This window comes from Apium graveolens, chromosome 4, assembly GCF_009905375.1.
Source record: "Apium graveolens cultivar Ventura chromosome 4, ASM990537v1, whole genome shotgun sequence".
Lineage (NCBI taxonomy): Eukaryota > Viridiplantae > Streptophyta > Magnoliopsida > Apiales > Apiaceae > Apium > Apium graveolens.
This window is the reverse complement of record NC_133650.1, coordinates 46,614,192-46,631,794: the sequence shown is the minus strand read 5'-3', so window position 1 is coordinate 46,631,794 and position 17,603 is coordinate 46,614,192. Positions and strand designations below refer to the sequence as shown.

Genomic DNA, 17,603 nt, shown 5'->3' with positions numbered 1-17,603 from the left:
GCGTGTTTTCTTCCTCACAAATTTTTGGCGCCGCTGCCGGGGACTCAGTGTTAATTTTTAGTTTATGTGCTTGACATCAGTGGTCGTTAAAGTTCACTGACTCGGATATTTTACTTACTTGTTTGCTTGTTGCTTTTTCAGGTACTCTAGAGAGCGTGTATGCTAACGTGTTCTCGATCTCGAAAGAGGACACTGGATAAAGTGAAGGAAGTAGTTGAAAAGTTTTTGTTGAGGAGAAAGTTAAAGAAGAAGCTCTTGTTGTAATGGGAGAACCAGAAGCGAATCCGAAGGCTTTGATGGATTACTCTCAACCGAAGATAAATGATAATTAGTCTAGCATTGTCAAACCAACCACAGCGGCTAACACTTTTGAAATCAAGGCTAGCACGATTCAGATGGTGCAGAACTCAGTCCAGTTTGGGGGTTCTCCAACGGAAGATCCCAACATGTATATTAGAGATATCATTGAGATCTGCGACACTTTCAAATTTAACAACGTGTCTGAAGATGCTATAAAGCTAAGGCTTTTCCCATTCTCTCTGAGGGATAAAGCTAAGTGTTGGTTTCATTCTCTACCACCAGGCTCTATCATCAAATGGGAAGATCTTACTCAAAAGTTTCTTACTAAATCCTTCCCTATGGAAAAGACAACTGCAATCAGAAATGCTCTTACTCAATTTGTGCAGCAATCGAGAGAGTCTTTATGTGAAGCTTAGGATCACTATAAGGAGACGCTTAGAAAGTATCCTCATCATGGGATGCCTGACTGGATGATTATCAACTACTTTTATAATGGCTTGGGAGCATAACCTAGACCCATGCTTGATGCAGCATCAGGTGGAGCCTTATGGACTAAGAGCTACGATGAAACTTATGATTTGATTGAACTGATGGCTGCTAATGAACACCAGAACCCTTCTCAGCGACTACCTCAAGACAAGGTAGCAGGAATTCTGGAGGTAGATGCAGCTACTACTATAGTTGCTCAGCTTAAGGCTTTGATGATGAAGGTGGATTCTTTAACTAATTATGGAATTAATCAGATCACTAGTGTTTATGAGCTTTATGCTGGTGTGCATGCGACGAAGCAGTGTGCTATTTCTAGTGAATTGGCTCAGTTCGTGAGCAACTTTCAGAGGGCGCAACAACCAGTTCCAGCCACCTAACATCCCAACAACCGCAATCATCCTAACTTCAGCTGGAGCAACACTCAGAATATGGTGCAACAGACTTATCAGCAGTATGCAGCAAATAAATTCAACCTTCCTAGTTTTCAGCAACCGCAGTATGCACCAAGACACCAATTCCAACTGCAACAATCTAATGAAAAATCTGAATTGGAGGAGTTGAGGCTCATGTACAAGAGCCAAGCAGTTTTTATTAAGACCTTGGAGAATCAAATTGGACTGATTATCAATGCCTTGCTGAATCGATAACCTGGTACACTACCTAGTGACATGGAAGTTCCAGGCAAGAAGGAAGCGAAAGAGCAGGTTAAAGCAATTACATTGAGGTCTGGGAATGTTGTGAATCCCGAAAAATCTCAAGTTGTAGAAGATGAAGTTGTGGCTGAAGAAGATGTGCAGAAGGAAGCAGAAGTGGAACCAAGGAAGAAAAATATGGGACAAACTCCTCCTGAGGGTAATACATGGGAGAAACAAGTCTATCCTCCACCTCCTTTTTCTAAGAGGCTGTAGAAGCAAAAGTTGGATAAGCAGTTTGCTAAGTTTCTGGAGGTGTTCAAGAAACTTCATATCAACATACCTTTCGCTGAAGGTCTTGAACATATGCCTAGCTATGCGAAGTTTATGAAAGGTATTCACTCTCAGAAAGTGAAGCTCGATGACTTAGAGACCGTTGCTCTTACGGAGGAATGCAGTGCTGTGCTCCAACAGAAGTTACCTCTGAAGCTTAAAGATCTTGGGAGCTTCACTATTCCTTACACTATCGGAAACTTGTCATTCGACAAGTATTTATGTGATTTGGGAGCTAGCATCAATCTGATGCCTTTGTCCGTCTTCAAGAAGTTGAATTTACCTGATCCAAATCCTACATATATGTCCTTGCAGTTGGCCGATCGTTCTATTACATATCCACGAGGCGTTGTGGAGGATGTCTTGGTCAAGGTGGAAAAACTCATATTTCCTGCTGACTTTTTAATTCTTGATTTCAAGGAGGATAAAAAGATTCTCATAATCTTGGGAAGACCATTCTTGGCTACTGGCCGACCCTTCATTGATGTGCAGAAGGGTGAGCTCACTATGCGAGTACTGGATCAGGATGTGACTTTTAACATTTTCAATGCCATAAAATTCCCTGCTAATAACGGGGAGTGCTTAAAAGTGGAATTGGTCGATTCTGTGCTTACTTCAGAACTTGATCAAATGCTAAGGTCTGATGCCTTAGAGAAAGCCTTGTTGGGAAATTCAGATAGTGAAGATGATGAATGTGATAAGTAGTTGCAGTATTTGAATGCTTCTTCTTAGAAGCGAAGGCTGGATATGCCTTTTGAATCTATTGGAATATCAAAACTCAAAAATGTTGAGGGGCGTCTCAAGCCATCTATTGAGGAAGCTCCCACACTCGAGCTTAAACCTTTGCCTGAACACTTGAGGTATGCTTTTTTAGGTGATGCGTCTACTTTGCCTGTCATTATTACATCTAACCTTTCAGGGAGCAATGAGGAAAAGTTCTTGAGAATTCTGAGAGAGTTCAAATCGGCTATTGGATGGAGTATAGCAGATATCAAGGGAATCAACCCTTCTTATTACATGCATAAAATTCTGCTAGATGAAGGAAGTAAGCCGACTGTTGAGCAATGGAAAAGGCTAAATCCAATCATGAAGAAGGAAATTCTCAAATGGCTAGATGCAGGGATCATATATCCTATTTCTAACAGTTCTTAGGTGAGCCTAGTTCAGTGTGTGCCGAAGAAAGGAGGCATCACTGTGGTTGCTAACAAAAAGAATGAGCTCATTCCTACTTGAACAGTCACGGGGTGGCGAGTTTGCATGGATTATAGGAAGCTGAACAAAGCCACGAGGAAGGATCACTTCCCTCTTCCTTTTATTGATCAGATGCTTGACAGGTTGGATGGGCATAAATACTATTGTCTTATGGATGGCTATTCGGGCTATAATCAGATTTTGTACTTTTGCCTTCAAAAGAGTTTCTTTTGGGTTGTGTGGTGCACCTGCAACATTTTAGAGATGCATTATGGCCATTTTCTCTGATATGATTGGTCAGAATGTGGAGGTGTTCATGGATGATTTTTCTCTATTCGGGGATTCTTTCGACCAGTGCTTGCAAAATCTTGGCGCAATTCTTAAAAGGTGTGTTGAGACTAATCTGGTTCTCAACTGGGAGAAATGTCACTTTATGGTGCAACAAGGCATTATTCTTGGGCACAAGGTCTCTAGTAAAGGTCTTGAGGTGGACAAAGCCAAGGTGGGGGTCATTGAAAACTTTTCTCCTCCAATTTCTGTTAAGGGAGTCCACAGTTTTCTTGGTCATGCGGGTTTTTTTAGGCGGTTCATTAAGGACTTCTCTAAAATTTCTAAACCGTTGTGCAATTTATTGGAGAAAGATGTCCCTTTCAAGTTTGATGATGAGTGTCTAGCTGCTTTTGATAGCTTAAAGAAGAGTTTGATTACGGCACCTGTCGTAACTGCACCTGATTGGAATGAGCCTTTTGAAATGATGTGTGATGCAAGTGACTATGCAGTTGGAGCAGTTCTTGGGCAAAGGATGAATAATATATTTCATGTGGTCTACTATGATAGTAAGACCCTCAATGGTGCTCAACTGAACTATAATACTACTGAGAAGGAACTCTTAGCCATTGTCTACGGTATTGAGAAGTTTCAATCTTATTTGCTTGGGATGAAGGTTACAGATTTCACTGATCACGTTGCTATTCGCTATCTCATCTCGAAGAAGGACTCGAAGCCTATATTGATTCGATAGGTTCTTTTACTTCAGGAGTTTGAGTTGGAGATCAAGGATAGGAAATGTACTGAGAATCAATTTGCAGATAATCTCTCTCGTTTAGAAGATCCAAGTGCGACTTCATAGGATAAGACATTGAAAATGAGTCTTTTCCCGATGAGCAGTTGTTAGGGGTGCAAGAAGAAGAACCATGGTTCGCAGACATTATGAACTACCTTATGAGCAATATTATGCCTCCAGACTTGTCTTCTTCTCAAAGGAAGAAGTTTCTTCATGAGGTGAATTGGTACATGTGGGATGAGCCATTTTTGTTTCGGCAAAGAGTTGACCAAATCATTAGGAGATGTATTTCGTACAGCGAGACATATGGTATCTTGCGAGACTGTCATTTGACTGTTTATGGAGGCCACTATGGTGGAGAAAAGACAACAGCTCGTATCCTTCAAGCAGGATTCTTCTGTTTTACATTATTTAAGGATGCGAGATGGAGCGAAAGGCACTCGTTCAGAAATTGTTGAAAAAAAAAACAGAAAAAGAGAAAAAAAAGAAAAAAAATATGTGTTATTCATAATTGATCACGAGTGGGCTCTTTAGTACTCGATTTATTAAGTTCTAGGGGACTTTGTGCCTAGTGACCTAAGGCTTTTATAGTCTGGGATCCGCTAACCTAACGCTCGCCACATGGCTATTATTGCATAAGTCTTTTGTGGACCTCACTCATTGCACGATCAAATAAGCATATTTGTGTTTGTTATGTGTTATAAATAAAAGCATGAATCCTTGTATAACTTCGATATAAAATTGAAGTGTTGTCAGTTATTTTGAGTTTATCGTTTATTTTGTTTATAACTTTGTGATTGCCTTGGTGAGTGGTGAGTTACGATTATTGATCTAGTTGCGAGAGTATATCTATTAAGCAAATGCACACATGCACGTTTCTGGTTTGTGAGTTGATTTATGGGATTTGATTGAACTTTGTGCAATACTAGCATTTGTTGAGATGTTGCCCATTGGTTGGTTTAGCTAATCTGAGGGGATCGTTGCATTCATATTAGTTGCATTCATGCATTTTTATTTCTTATTTTTTATTATGTTATGCTTGAGGAAAAGCATCGATTCAAGTTTGGGGGTATGTTAAGTGGCATTTATATCCTCTTAGAATGCTTCGTGAAGGCTCAAATTGGTGTTTTATACTCAGGTTATTTGTGTATTTGATGTGTTTTTGTAGTGTTTTGAATTTCAGGGCATAATCAGAAGCATGAATGGTTGACAATGTTTTTATGCTTGGAAGAGTGTAGGGAAGGAGCCTTAGATAATTGCACGAAGAAACCAGCAAAAGAAAGCAAAGAAAATAAATTTTTCTAAAGACACAGGGCAGCCGCGCTCGGTTTGCAGTTTTTCAGGGCGGCCGCGCCGCTTCACAGAGCGGTCGCGCCAGGTCGGCTTTTCAGAATCTTGTTGCTACTAGAATATTGATTTGCTGTACTTCTGGATTATATTGGGCTGGTATTTAAAGACATCTTAAAGACGTTTTTCATAACAAAGACTATGGAGAAGACGACAAGAAGACCTAAGAGCATAAATTCAATGAAAGTGAAGAAAATCTTAATTCTACTTGTGATTCTTTGTTTGAGTTGTAATCTTGGATGCTTGTTTTTCTTGTTTGTAGAACCTATTACTCTTGATTACGTACTTTGATTATTTATTCAGTTTATAAAGACTTAGTTTATTATACCATGCTTTCATCAGAACCCACGGTGATGATGAGTTCGGTTATGAACTAATTGTTATCGTGGGGTTCTAACGGATTTACTTATGGATTTCAATAGTTAAGTTGTTTCGATATCTTAGTGTGTGGTGATTGTATGATATCCTAGTATTGGTTGTGCTTATTCATCTTATGAGCGTCGCAAACTTATAAAATAGCGTATTAATCTTTATTGAAGCGAAAGTGAATTTAGAGGTTTAGAACTTGCCATGCTAGCATAGGTTCATGTATTTGTTATGCATGATTCGTAGGTAATTTTAACCATCTTACTTGCCCTATGTAATCACGATAGATAAGTTACGCATTAAACCTTTATGTTGTCAAATTCTATAGACATATAGGGTCTCAACATATTTGGTGTCTATTCAGCTTCTATATCTTTTATGGATGTCCGGTAGTAGGGTATTCGTACAACAAAAGTTGGCATTTACTAGTTTCGTGTTGTCTGATTAGTTCTCATTACTATTACATGCTAAGGTCAAGAACAATGACTTTGAATGAAGTAGTAATGAAGTTAGAATCCCATGTGTATCTCATATAAGTAATTCAACCTCAATTTTCCTATTTAATGCTATTTAGTATAATCTCTTAGTTAATCAAAATCAATTTGTTATTTGTCTTAGCATTGAACGATAGCCATATCAATGTTGTATAAGTGCATAGATTGAAGTTAACCTAAACCAGTCTCTGTGGGAATGAACTAGAAAGAATTCTATATTACTTGCAAACATGTATACTTGCGTGAAAATTTAGTGTGTGTTTTCGTCCTTACACCTACACGTTTATAACGACTTATCTAGTGCGAGTATACACACTTAAGGCCTTTGCACCGGCTAATCGGATAGTGTGTAACATTAAACGGTCCTAATCGGGACTAAAAAATGAGCATTTATCAACCCTTTACCTTTGTCAAAGTTAATTATACGGTGAAAGCTGCTAGCAGGCCCTGTTCGACTCTAATCGACCTTAATCAGGGCTAATTTCCATATTACAAGCTGTTAACTAGGCTTAAAAGAGCCTAATTTTAAGCTAGAATGCACTAATTGGGGCTAATTTGTCTTAATCAGGACTAATCAGCATGCATAAGACACTAATTATCCCTAATTCACACTAATCACATGAGTGAATAGGTTAAACGATCCTAATCAGGGCTAATTTTATCACACGAGTAACTAATTCCCCCTAACATGGGTTAATTATGTGTAATTTACAATAATCCTCCCTAATTGAGACTAAATCTCACTACTCGGTCTTAATCGAGACTTAATCTTAAAATTCTGAAAATTTAAGAAAAATCGATTTTTTTCTATTTTTCCCAACTTTCGCAAAAAAATTCAAAAATTTTCACAGGGGGGTTGTTCGCCGATTCAAGTGGTATGTGAGTTGGGTGATAATAGGTCATTTTTTATTTGAATTTCGGGTTACCGAGACTCTGCAGGACCTCATGCAGGGCAACCTGCAAGAAGTTCTGCTCGGCTAAAAGGCCCTTCTGCAAGCTGGTCAGCTTAGGACTGGTCGGCCAGGGGCAAGATCTCCTATCCCTTGCTGGCCAGGGGTGTTTGCTCCAAATTTTTTTCAAAACCTTATATCCCGACTTAAGCCCTTCGTGTATTCTTCTAGAATTTTCTTGCTCTTGACCATCCATGGAATTAATCTCATGGTGGTCCTAGAGTCCCTCGTGGTTCTTCTACCCTTGTTTCAGCAAACGTTCTGTACTCATTCTATCGAACATTCTGTACTCGCTCTACTGAACATTCTGTGCTCTATTGAACTTGTTCTCTAGGAAGTGCTATACTCCATCGAACTTTTTCAAATTTGCTTTATAGGATGTTCTTTACTCCAATGAACTCGTTCTCATAGACGTTCTAGTCTTCACGAAACTTATTTCTGCCGGGAGTTATCCTTTCTAAAGAATTTCCAAGAGACTTCAAGGGAGGGTTTCCAAAAGAACTTCAGAAGGCCTCATGGCTCTCCTACAGAGGCTCATGGTCGGCCTCAAGGCTCCATTTGTAGCCTGGTCGGCCAGGCCTGCTCTTGGGAGGCCTTGGGGCCAATTATTTCCATGAACCCTCTGGTCTTCATGGAACTTGTTCTCACTGACACTCTGATCCTCATGGAACTCGTTCTCGTGGATGTCCTAGTTTTTACGAAACTTGTTTCCGTTGAAGGTCAACCCTTTTTGCACATTCGTAAAGAATTTCATAGGAGGGCCACCGGAACAACTTTGAAAGGCCTCTAGGCTCTTCTGCAGAGGCTCCTGGTCGACCTCAAGGCCTTATTTGTAGCCTGGTCACCCAGGCTTGCTCTTAGTAGACCTGGAGGGCTTCCGGGCTATCCTACGGAAGCACCTGGTCGGCCTCAAGGCCTCATTTATAGCCTGGTCCGACAGGTCTGCTCTTATTAGACCTGGGGGGCCCCCAGGCTATCCTACATAGGTTGTTGGTCGGCCTCAAGGCCTCATTTGTAGCATGGTCGGCACCTGGGGGCCCTCCAGGCTATCCTACAGAGGCTCCTGGTCGGCCTCAAGGCCTCATTTGTAGCCTGGTCGGCCAGGTCTGCTCTTAGCATACCTTGGAGGTCTCCTACATGGAAGTCTGATCCGTCATGAGGAGAACGTTCTGTTCTCGTACTTGCGAGCACTCTTGACTTCAAAATACTTGTTCAGCTCAAAAGCTAATCTTGTTCTAATCTTAATAAAATTTTCTAATCATGGTGATTAACATAATCAACCCTTAGCTAAGACTAATGATTTACTTTTAGCCCCAGCCAGGCTTTTCTCGAAGGAATGATACGATAAGTGGTGTTCTGCATTGCTTTCTTTATTTATTATGTCGTACTTTCTATTTTTTCGATCATTTCTCCCCACCATTTTCCGGTGTTTTTCGATAAGCACATGCTAACACGGACCAGGTAGAGTTACGACCTGCTGTAGCGGGAACTCTTTCCCTCTAAAAGAAGATGAGAAGTGTTCATTTTCATTTACACTTTCATTTCTCAACTTCTCAAATTCTCTCAAGCCTTTTACAAACTCTCAAATTTTCAAGCTTTTCAAAGATGTCTCAAGGTCAAGGTCCAAGAAGATCTTCCCTTTCTACGAAGGAGGCTATGCACAAGAGGGCTACACTCCGCTCTTTGTAAAGTATAGCTTTTGTTTCACCTTTTTCTATTAATCGTTGTTCTAACATTCTAAAGAGCATGTTGGACGAAAGGCCGGATGAGTATTCAAGTACTATCCATTTTGATGCCTTCCGCCACAGGAGTATGCTTCGTGAAAGGGATGTTGAAGAGATCCAGTCGAGCTACTCTTGGCCTGAATGTTTAAAGATTTGCAAGGCTAAGCCTAGTAAGCGGGCTTGCAATCTCAGTCCGCGGAGGTTATCTGTGTATAAAGCAGCCTTGAAGTCCGGGATGAGGTCCCCCCTGCACCCCTTCATCCCGAGGCTCCTGGCCGAGCTCAATATCCATCCGTGTCAGCTCTACCCCAACGGGTGGGCTTTTATCATTCTCTTCATAGTGAGGTGCCACAACTTGGGCATCCCTTTAAGCATAATGATGTTCCGAAGCATTTTCATGATGAAAGCTTCTTTTTTGATATCCGGATGGGTCGTGATAAAACACAGACCTCATGTTCCTCACATAGTGAACATGAATTCTCTTCATGATTCAAACCACAACTGGAATAAGAAGTTTGTGGTCTTAACTTGGGAGGATGGAGACTAGGGGGTGTACTTCAGGCGTGACTTCAGCAGTCCGGTTGATAGTTCTCATTACATCCTCAACCTTTCAGATTCTGAGCTTCTTGCCCGTGACCTTCTTATTGATGATACTTCAACTTTATACAAGTTTATTCTTCTATCTACCTTCCTTTCATCTTGTTTCAGCTGCTAAGGCTCTTGATGCCGTGGCCAGTCATGGGAATAATTGCTCGGGATGCAGCCAAGTAAGCGAACCATGTACCTAAGATTCATGCTTTCCTTGAAGCATCTGGATCTGGTCAGAAGAGGACCAAAGACTTTGACGGGAGTGCAAGAATCCCTTGGGAACCTTCTTGGGATATCTCCACTAATGACTCGGTGCTCAGCTGTCCGTGCCTAGCCCTCGAGTGGTTGAAGAATTTTGTTACTCCTCCTGACCTTCTGTTTATCTCCTCTGGTGAGAAACTATTTGAAGCCGAGATGTTGGGGGCTCAAGCCTTGTATCAGGTACATTTTAACTTGTATAAACTTTCATTTAAGTGCATTTCTTTTTGGACTTAATAGATTTCATAGAAACCACCCCTACAGGGGGTCCTGCTCGGCCCAAAAGGCCCCACTTCATGCTGGCCGGCCAAGGCTGGTCGGCCTAGGGGCAAGACTCTTTGCAGGCCAATGGTGTCTAGTCGTCCAGGTCTTGTGTTTGGGGACTTAGCCTTTTTGACTTAAACTTTTTATAACTACATTTTAAGTTCTCCTTGTCAGGCCAATGCTTACTTCACCGCGTCCTCCACTTAGAGCATAAAGATAAGAAATGACTATGCGGCACTGCAGTCCTCAATGAACAAAATGAAGGTCTCTTCGGATGAGTGGAAGTGCAAAGCTCATGAAGCGGAGGGAAAGATTGCTGCCTTAGAGAATCTAAAGCGGAGGAGAAAAGGAAGAAGGAGTGGAGAGAGCTCGTGGACTCATACAATAGATCCTTAACATTTACTAAGATGATGGATGAGCACGACAATGAGATGCACCCTGTTAACCTGGCTTTAGGTTGGAAGAGGGGAGTCAAAGATGTTCATGGCATGTATCTGGACGTGGTCGACCCAAGTCTCCTCTATTGCCTCTGGGAGTTACCTGTTATGGACTCCTCCGGGAAGGCCTCTAGGTCTGTGCCCGAGACTCTCCATATGCGGTCTCAATCCAGTTCTAGTCGCGGGGGTTCCGGTTCTAAGGGTAAGGCCCCTTAGGGTAGTCCTAGCTCCAAAGCAGCTCTTTATGGGAAGATCAGGGAGTCAGTTGCAAGGACCAGTAACTCCTACTCCGAGATTGGTTCGAATGAGGAAAAAGAGGAGGAGGAAGAAGGCCAGAGAGCGGGGAATGGTCAGGATGAGGAGGAGGATTATTTTGAAGAGTAACCGTTATGGCCTTGCATAACTTTAGTTGCCGTATGTGGCTATCTTTTCAGACTTTGTTTATTCGGATTATATTGGCTTGTATCATATTGGTCCTTCGAGACTTAACTTATGACCCTTCGGATCTCTATCTATGCATTCTGTTTGATTTCCTTTCATACTTGTCTTTTATTTTCTGCATTTTGGTCCTTCAGGACTTACATTCTTTAGATGCATGTACTTAAATAAATTGGCAGACAAGATAATAGAAATAAACTCGCATTAATAGATAATATCTCTATGACACGGGTTCGACCCTTACATAACATGGTTTCATAGACCTTGTTCATAAACTTGGTACTAAGTACTAGGAACATATCACAAACTTCCTAAACATAATAAACCTTCAGGTTTGAAGTGTGCTAAGTGCGGGGCACTTCATCACCGTTTAGGGTCTCCAACTTATAGGATCCTCATCCTAATGTATTCCTGACCTTATAAGGACTTTCCCAGATAAGGGCAAGCTTTTCTCTCTCCCCGACTCCTAATGCCTCAATATTCCGTAAAACCAAGTCTCATTGCTGAAAGAACCTGTCATTAACCCTTCTATTATAATAGAGGGAGGCTCTTCGTTGATGCTCTACATTACGGGCGTTGGCCTTATCTCTGACCTCATCAATCATATCGAGAGCGAGCCTCATGCCTTCTTCATTGGTCTCTGGTTCATAAGCTTCGATCATGGGGAATCCATGTGTGATCTCAAGGGGCACCACGTCCTTGGCTCTGTAAGCCAGCATGAGTGGGTAGCTTCAATAGTCACTTTGCAGGTGGTGCGATATGCTCATAGTATAGGCAAAAACTCATCTACCCAAGTGTTCTGTGAGCGTTCAACCCTTTTCTTAAATCCATCAAGGATGATTCTATTAGCAACCTCTGCCTGCCCATTTGCCTGTGGATATGCAATCGAGCTGAAGCGAAGCTCGATGCTATTATCGTCGTAATACTCAGACGATGTCGGGCGCCGACGGCTGACTCAAGTGCCCCCCGAACCGTGCGAAATGGCCGCCTATTACACGGCTCACGAACTCTGCCTGGGGATGGGGTACCTATTATTCGTCGCTGGTTTGGCACACCCCTACTATACAAAGCCGCCCCCCAACCCACTTAAAGGATGCTGCTTAATTACGAAGGAAACTTTTTCTTAATCTAGAGAGTTCCTTTTCGTTAAGTGTATCAAGCCAGGAGTGGACATCATATCTGTAGACAAAGAAAAATTGCATATGGTAATATAGAAAGTAATGAGGAAAAGGCATGACTGATAAGTGGATTTTATATCCACTTAAAACGCTTCATTATAGGCTTAAGTTGGTTTTTTGGACTCAAGTTTTTGGTATTTTTGATGTGTTTTTGTGTTATTGCACTTCAGGCATCAGTTAAATAAAGAAAGGAGCTTTTCAAAGAAATATGTTGAAAAGAGATCAGAATTGGAAGCTTAGTCCATTCTCAAGTTTTATAGAATCTCGTTAGTTTCGCGTGGGCAGTTGAAACACCTATATCTGACGAGCAGAACTCAAGATACTGCCAAAAGAAGAATTGTCAGAATTTTCCAGAATGTGAGCGCGCCCGCGCCGCTGAAAACACTATTTCAGCACGGCCGCGCCATGTAGCAACGCGCCCATGCCCGATTTCTGCACCAGAATCCTGATTTTAGTCGAAATTGAAGATTTTGAGAGTTCTGGTCATCCTGGAGCCTATATGTACCAATAAATAGATGTTTTTAACACCAAGGAGACCTGTGATAACAATAAGAAGACCTAGAGAGCACGAGAAGGCTACAAAGAAGAAGACTATTATTTTCTTTAATATAGTTGATATTTGGATGCTTATTTTCTATTTGTCTTTGAACCCTATTAGTCTTATATTGTTTATTATCATGTTTTCATGGGAACCCATGGTGATGATGAGTTTGATTATGAACTAATCGTTATCATGGGGTTCTAACAGATTTATTTATGGATTTCTTTAGTTAAATTATTTCGATACCTAAGTGTGTAGTGATTGTATGATAACCTAGTATGAGTTGTGCTTATTCGTCTTATGTGCGTAGCTAACATATAAGATAGCGTGTTAATCTCTATTGAAGCGACAATGAATATAGAGGTTTAGAACTTGCCATGCTAGCATAGGTTTATGTGTTATTGTTATGCATGATTCATAGGTAATTTCAACCATCTTACTTGCCCTATGTAATCATGATAGATAACTTGCGCATTAAACTGTTATGTTTTAAATTCTTATAGACATATAAGGACTAAACATAATTGGTGTCTATTCAACTTCTATCTCTTTTATGAATGCTTGGTAGTAGGGTATTCGTACAACGAAAGTTGGCGTTTACTAGTTTCGTGTTATCTGATTAGTGTCATCACCATTACTTGCTATGGTTAAGAACAAAAAGGCTATTGAATGAAGTATTTAATGAAGTTAGGATCTCATGTTTGTCATATATATTAATTCATCCATTCTTGTTCTCTTAGTTATAATTGTTAGTTTAATTCTTAGTTATAAACAATCTCAACTTGTTATTTGTCTTAGCATTGGATAATAACCATATCATTATTGCATAGGTGCATATTCTTAAATTAACTAAAGAGTCTCTATGGAAATGAATTTGATCTAAATCTTATACTACTTGCGAACGCGTATACTTGCGTGTATTATTAGCGCGTGATAATGTCCTAACAAGTTTTTGGCGCCGCTGCTGGGGACTTAGTGTTAATTTTTAGTTTATGTGCTTGTCATTAGTGGTCGTTAACATTCACTGACTCAGACTCTTTTACTTTCACGGTTTACTTGTTGTGTTTCAGGTACTCATTACAAAGGGAGATCCAGCAGCACGAACGAAAGCCTTGATGGATTTTTCTCAACCCAAGATTAATGAAATTCACTCTAGCATTGTCAGGCCAACTATCACAACTACTACCTTTGAGATCAAGCCTGGCATAATTTAGATGGTACAAAATTTAGTCCAGTTTGGGGGTTCTCCAACAGAAGATCCAAATATGCACATCAAGGATTTCATAGAGATCTGCGACACCTTCAGGTTCAATGGAGTTTTTGAAGATGCTATAAAGCTGAGGCTTTTTCCATTCTCTCTGAGGGATAAAGCTAAGTGCTGGTTACATTCTCTACCAGCAGGTTCTATCACCACTTGGGAGGATCTTTCTTAGAAGTTTCTCACTAAATTCTTCCCTATGGCAAAGACAGCTGCAATCAGGAGTGCTCTTACTCAATTTACGTAGCAATCAGAAGAATCTCTATATGAAGCTTGGGAGCGCTACAAGGAGATGCTTAGGAAGTGTCCTCATCATAGAATGCCTGATTGGATGATCATCAACTGCTTCTATAACGGTTTGGGAGCACATTCAAGACCCATGCTTGATGCAGCATCAGATGGAGCATTATGGGTAAAGAGCTATGAGGAAGCTTATGATCTAATTGAACTGATGGCTGCTAATGAATATCAGTATCCAACCCAGAGATTTCCACAAGGCAATGTAGCAGGAGTTCTTGAAGTGGATACATCTATGGCTATCACTGCTCAACTAAAGGCATTGTCTATGAAGATCGATTCTCTGGCTAACTCTGCTGTTAATTAGATAACGAGTGTTTGTGAGCTTTGTGCAGGTTCACATGCAACAGAGCAATGTGCTATATCTAGTGAATCAGCTTAGTTTGTGAGCAACTTTCAGAGATTATAGCAACCAGTTCCAGACACTTATCATCTTGACAACTGGAATCATCCTGACTTCATCTGGAGGAACAATCAGAATGCGATGCAACAGCCGTTCCAGCAGGTTGGAAACAAGCAATTCAATCCTCCTGGTTTTCAGCAACAATTTGCACCAAGAAAACAACTCCAACTTCAACAACAAACTCATGATGCAGGTCAATCTTTGAATGAAAAATCTGAATTGGAGGAGTTGAGGGTTATATGCAAAAACCAGGCTCTTATATGCCAAAGCCAGGCTGTTTTTATCAAGACTCCGTAGAACCAGATAGGACAAATTGCTAACGCCTTATGGAATCGACTAACAGGAACGCTTTCTAGTGATACAGAAGTTCCAGGCAAGAGGGAAGCAAAAGAGCAGGTTAAGGCAATTACATTGAGGTCTGGGAAGGTTGCAAGCCCTGAAAAATCTCAAGTTCCAGAATCTGAAGTTTTGGCTGAAGAAGATGTGTAGAAGGAAGCATAAGTGGAATCAAGGAATAAAAATGTGGAACACACTCCTCCTGAGGGTAATACAGAGAAAAATAATTCTATCCTCCACCTTCTTTTCCTAAAAGGTTGCAAAAGCAGAAGTTGGATGACCAATTTGCTAAGTTTCTGGAGGTGTTCAAGAAACTTTACATCAACATACCTTTCACTGAAGCTCTTGAACAGATGCCTAACTATTCAAAGTTTATGAAATGTATTCTCTCTCGGAAATTGAAGCTCGATGACTTGGAGACCGTTGCTCTAATGGAGGAATACAGTGCTGTGCTGCAACAGAAGTTGCCTCTGAAGCTTAAAGATCTTGGAAGCTTCACTATTCCTTGCACCATCGGAAACTTGTCTTTTGACAAATGCTTGTGTGATTTGGGAGCTAGCATCAATCTGATGCCCTTGTCTATCTTCAAGAAGCTTGGTCTACCTAATCCGAAACCGACATACATGTCATTGCAACTAGCTGATCGTTCCATCGCTTTTCCATGAGGTATAGTGGATGATATCTTAATTAAGGTGGATAAGCTCATCTTCCCTACTGATTTTGTCATTCTGTACTTTGAGGAGGATAAGAAGATTCCCATCATCTTGGGAAGACCATTCTTGGCTACAGGCTGAACTATGATCGATGTGCAAAAAGAAGAGCTTATGATGAAGATTCATGATCAGAAGGTCACTTTTAATGTGTTTAAGGAAATAAAGTTAACCACAGCTAAAGAGGAATTTTTTAAAGTAGAGATGGTCGACTTTGTAATGAATTCGGAACTTGAGAAATTGCCAAAGTCAGATACCTTAGAGAGATCCTTAATAGGGGAATCAGTTATTGAAGATAAAGAAGGAGCAGAGCAATTGCAGGTTTTGAATTCACCTTCGTGGAAGAGGAAGTTGGATATGCCATTCGATTCTTTTGGGTTAGCAGAGCTAAAAATTTCTCAGGAGCGTCTCGAGCCATCTATTGAAGATGTTTCCACACTTGAGCTTAACGCGCTATCATATTACTTGAGTTATGCATTCTTAGGTGCACCCCATGATAAGGGGTTGGAATATATTTTTGATGATGTAGAGAGTGGCCGGACGAATCCTCCCATACTTATAGAGGGTTCTTCCACTACTAGAAAAACTTCAATAGACATCGACTAAAAACCGATGTCTATGAATGTAAAAATCCGATATCTTCGTGGGTGATGTTAAAGACCCCCTTTTAACATCGGTTTTAAACTGATGGTAAATACAGCATATAACATCAGTTCTTTGTTTAAAACCGATTTCTATATCTTGATATTAAATTTCTCATGCATATCTAATCTTCATATATCATCATAATATGGTATTTTTATCAATTTAAATATATGTGAGCTAAGCAAAATCTTTCAATTTAACCAATAAACTGATGTTACTAGTGCCAGTAACAACAGTTTTCATCAAAAATCGATGTTAACAATACCTTTGACATCGGTTCTTAATTGGTAACCGATGTCTATTTGTAACAAACTGATGTCTATAATACTTAATAACATCAGTTTTTTGTTTTAAGAATTTTTTTGCTGTAGTATTTAATATCGGTTTTTACTGATGTCAATGGTCCACTAGAACAGATGTATTAAGCTTTGACAAACATCATTTTCCATTGTAATGATGTTTGTACCTGTTTTATTAATGCACTTTTTAAAAATATAGATTCCAAAAACCAATGAACTACCAAAACCAATTGCTGCATAATACTAGTTATCTATAAATTTAACAACCAATATTCAAACATCCGGTACAACAGATTCATCTAATCCAAATATCAAGTACTACACATATCCATCCATATATTCTACTACTGTCTATACAAAGAATTTGACTTGGTACCGACAATAACATGTAAAATATCATTTGAGGAACGCCCTTATTCTTCTGCATCTTCCCACTCCTTAGTAAAGCTCCTGTAGCCTCTGGTCCCGTACGATGATAATAAGTTTTTGATAGACCTGAGAGGATTAATTTTGTTGTAAAATACTTCAAGCTATTAAAACAGTTATAACAAATAACTATCCTAAAACAATAGAAACAAAGAAAAACACCAAAAAAGCTTGACATTCACCTGCCACTTTACTGTCTCAAGACTAGTTGCTAGTTGACGCCTATGATTGTTTACCGACACAAGTAGCCTATGGTCAGGATTACGGGTTTCTTGAGCAAGACTTTGCTCGAGCAATAAAACTCAAAACACTGATTCCATCCTATAACAAAAATCAACCATTTTAAGTCATAGCATAAGCAACAACTTAGTCCTCCTGCTTTCTTTTCTCCTTTAGTTCTTTAACTTCACTCACTAATGCTGCATGTCAAAGTAGAACAATGGAGCATGAAGCAATTAAACATCAAGAAATGAACTTTCCCAAAGTATGTAAAGCCAAAATTAAAATGGCCATATTAATTACAAGAGAGAAAATGGTTCATCCTTCGTATATATTCTAAAAACAAAGACGAAATGGCACTATAAGCGATTGTTAGGAATATGTGTATTAGTTTGATGATAAGTTAAGCAAAACACT

At 40.0% G+C, this 17,603-nt stretch overlaps 2 non-coding genes across 2 annotated transcripts; both read right to left on the bottom strand.

The window, feature by feature from the left end:
• Nucleotides 1–653: 653 nt before the first annotated feature.
• Nucleotides 654–760, bottom strand: LOC141722625 (small nucleolar RNA R71). Its single transcript, XR_012575636.1, has one exon. It is a non-coding gene; the product is annotated as a small nucleolar RNA R71 (small nucleolar RNA).
• Nucleotides 761–14,067: 13,307 nt separating this feature from the next.
• On the bottom strand, nucleotides 14,068–14,172 carry LOC141722024 (small nucleolar RNA R71). The gene has a single exon (XR_012575061.1). It is a non-coding gene; the product is annotated as a small nucleolar RNA R71 (small nucleolar RNA).
• Nucleotides 14,173–17,603: the final 3,431 nt, after the last annotated feature.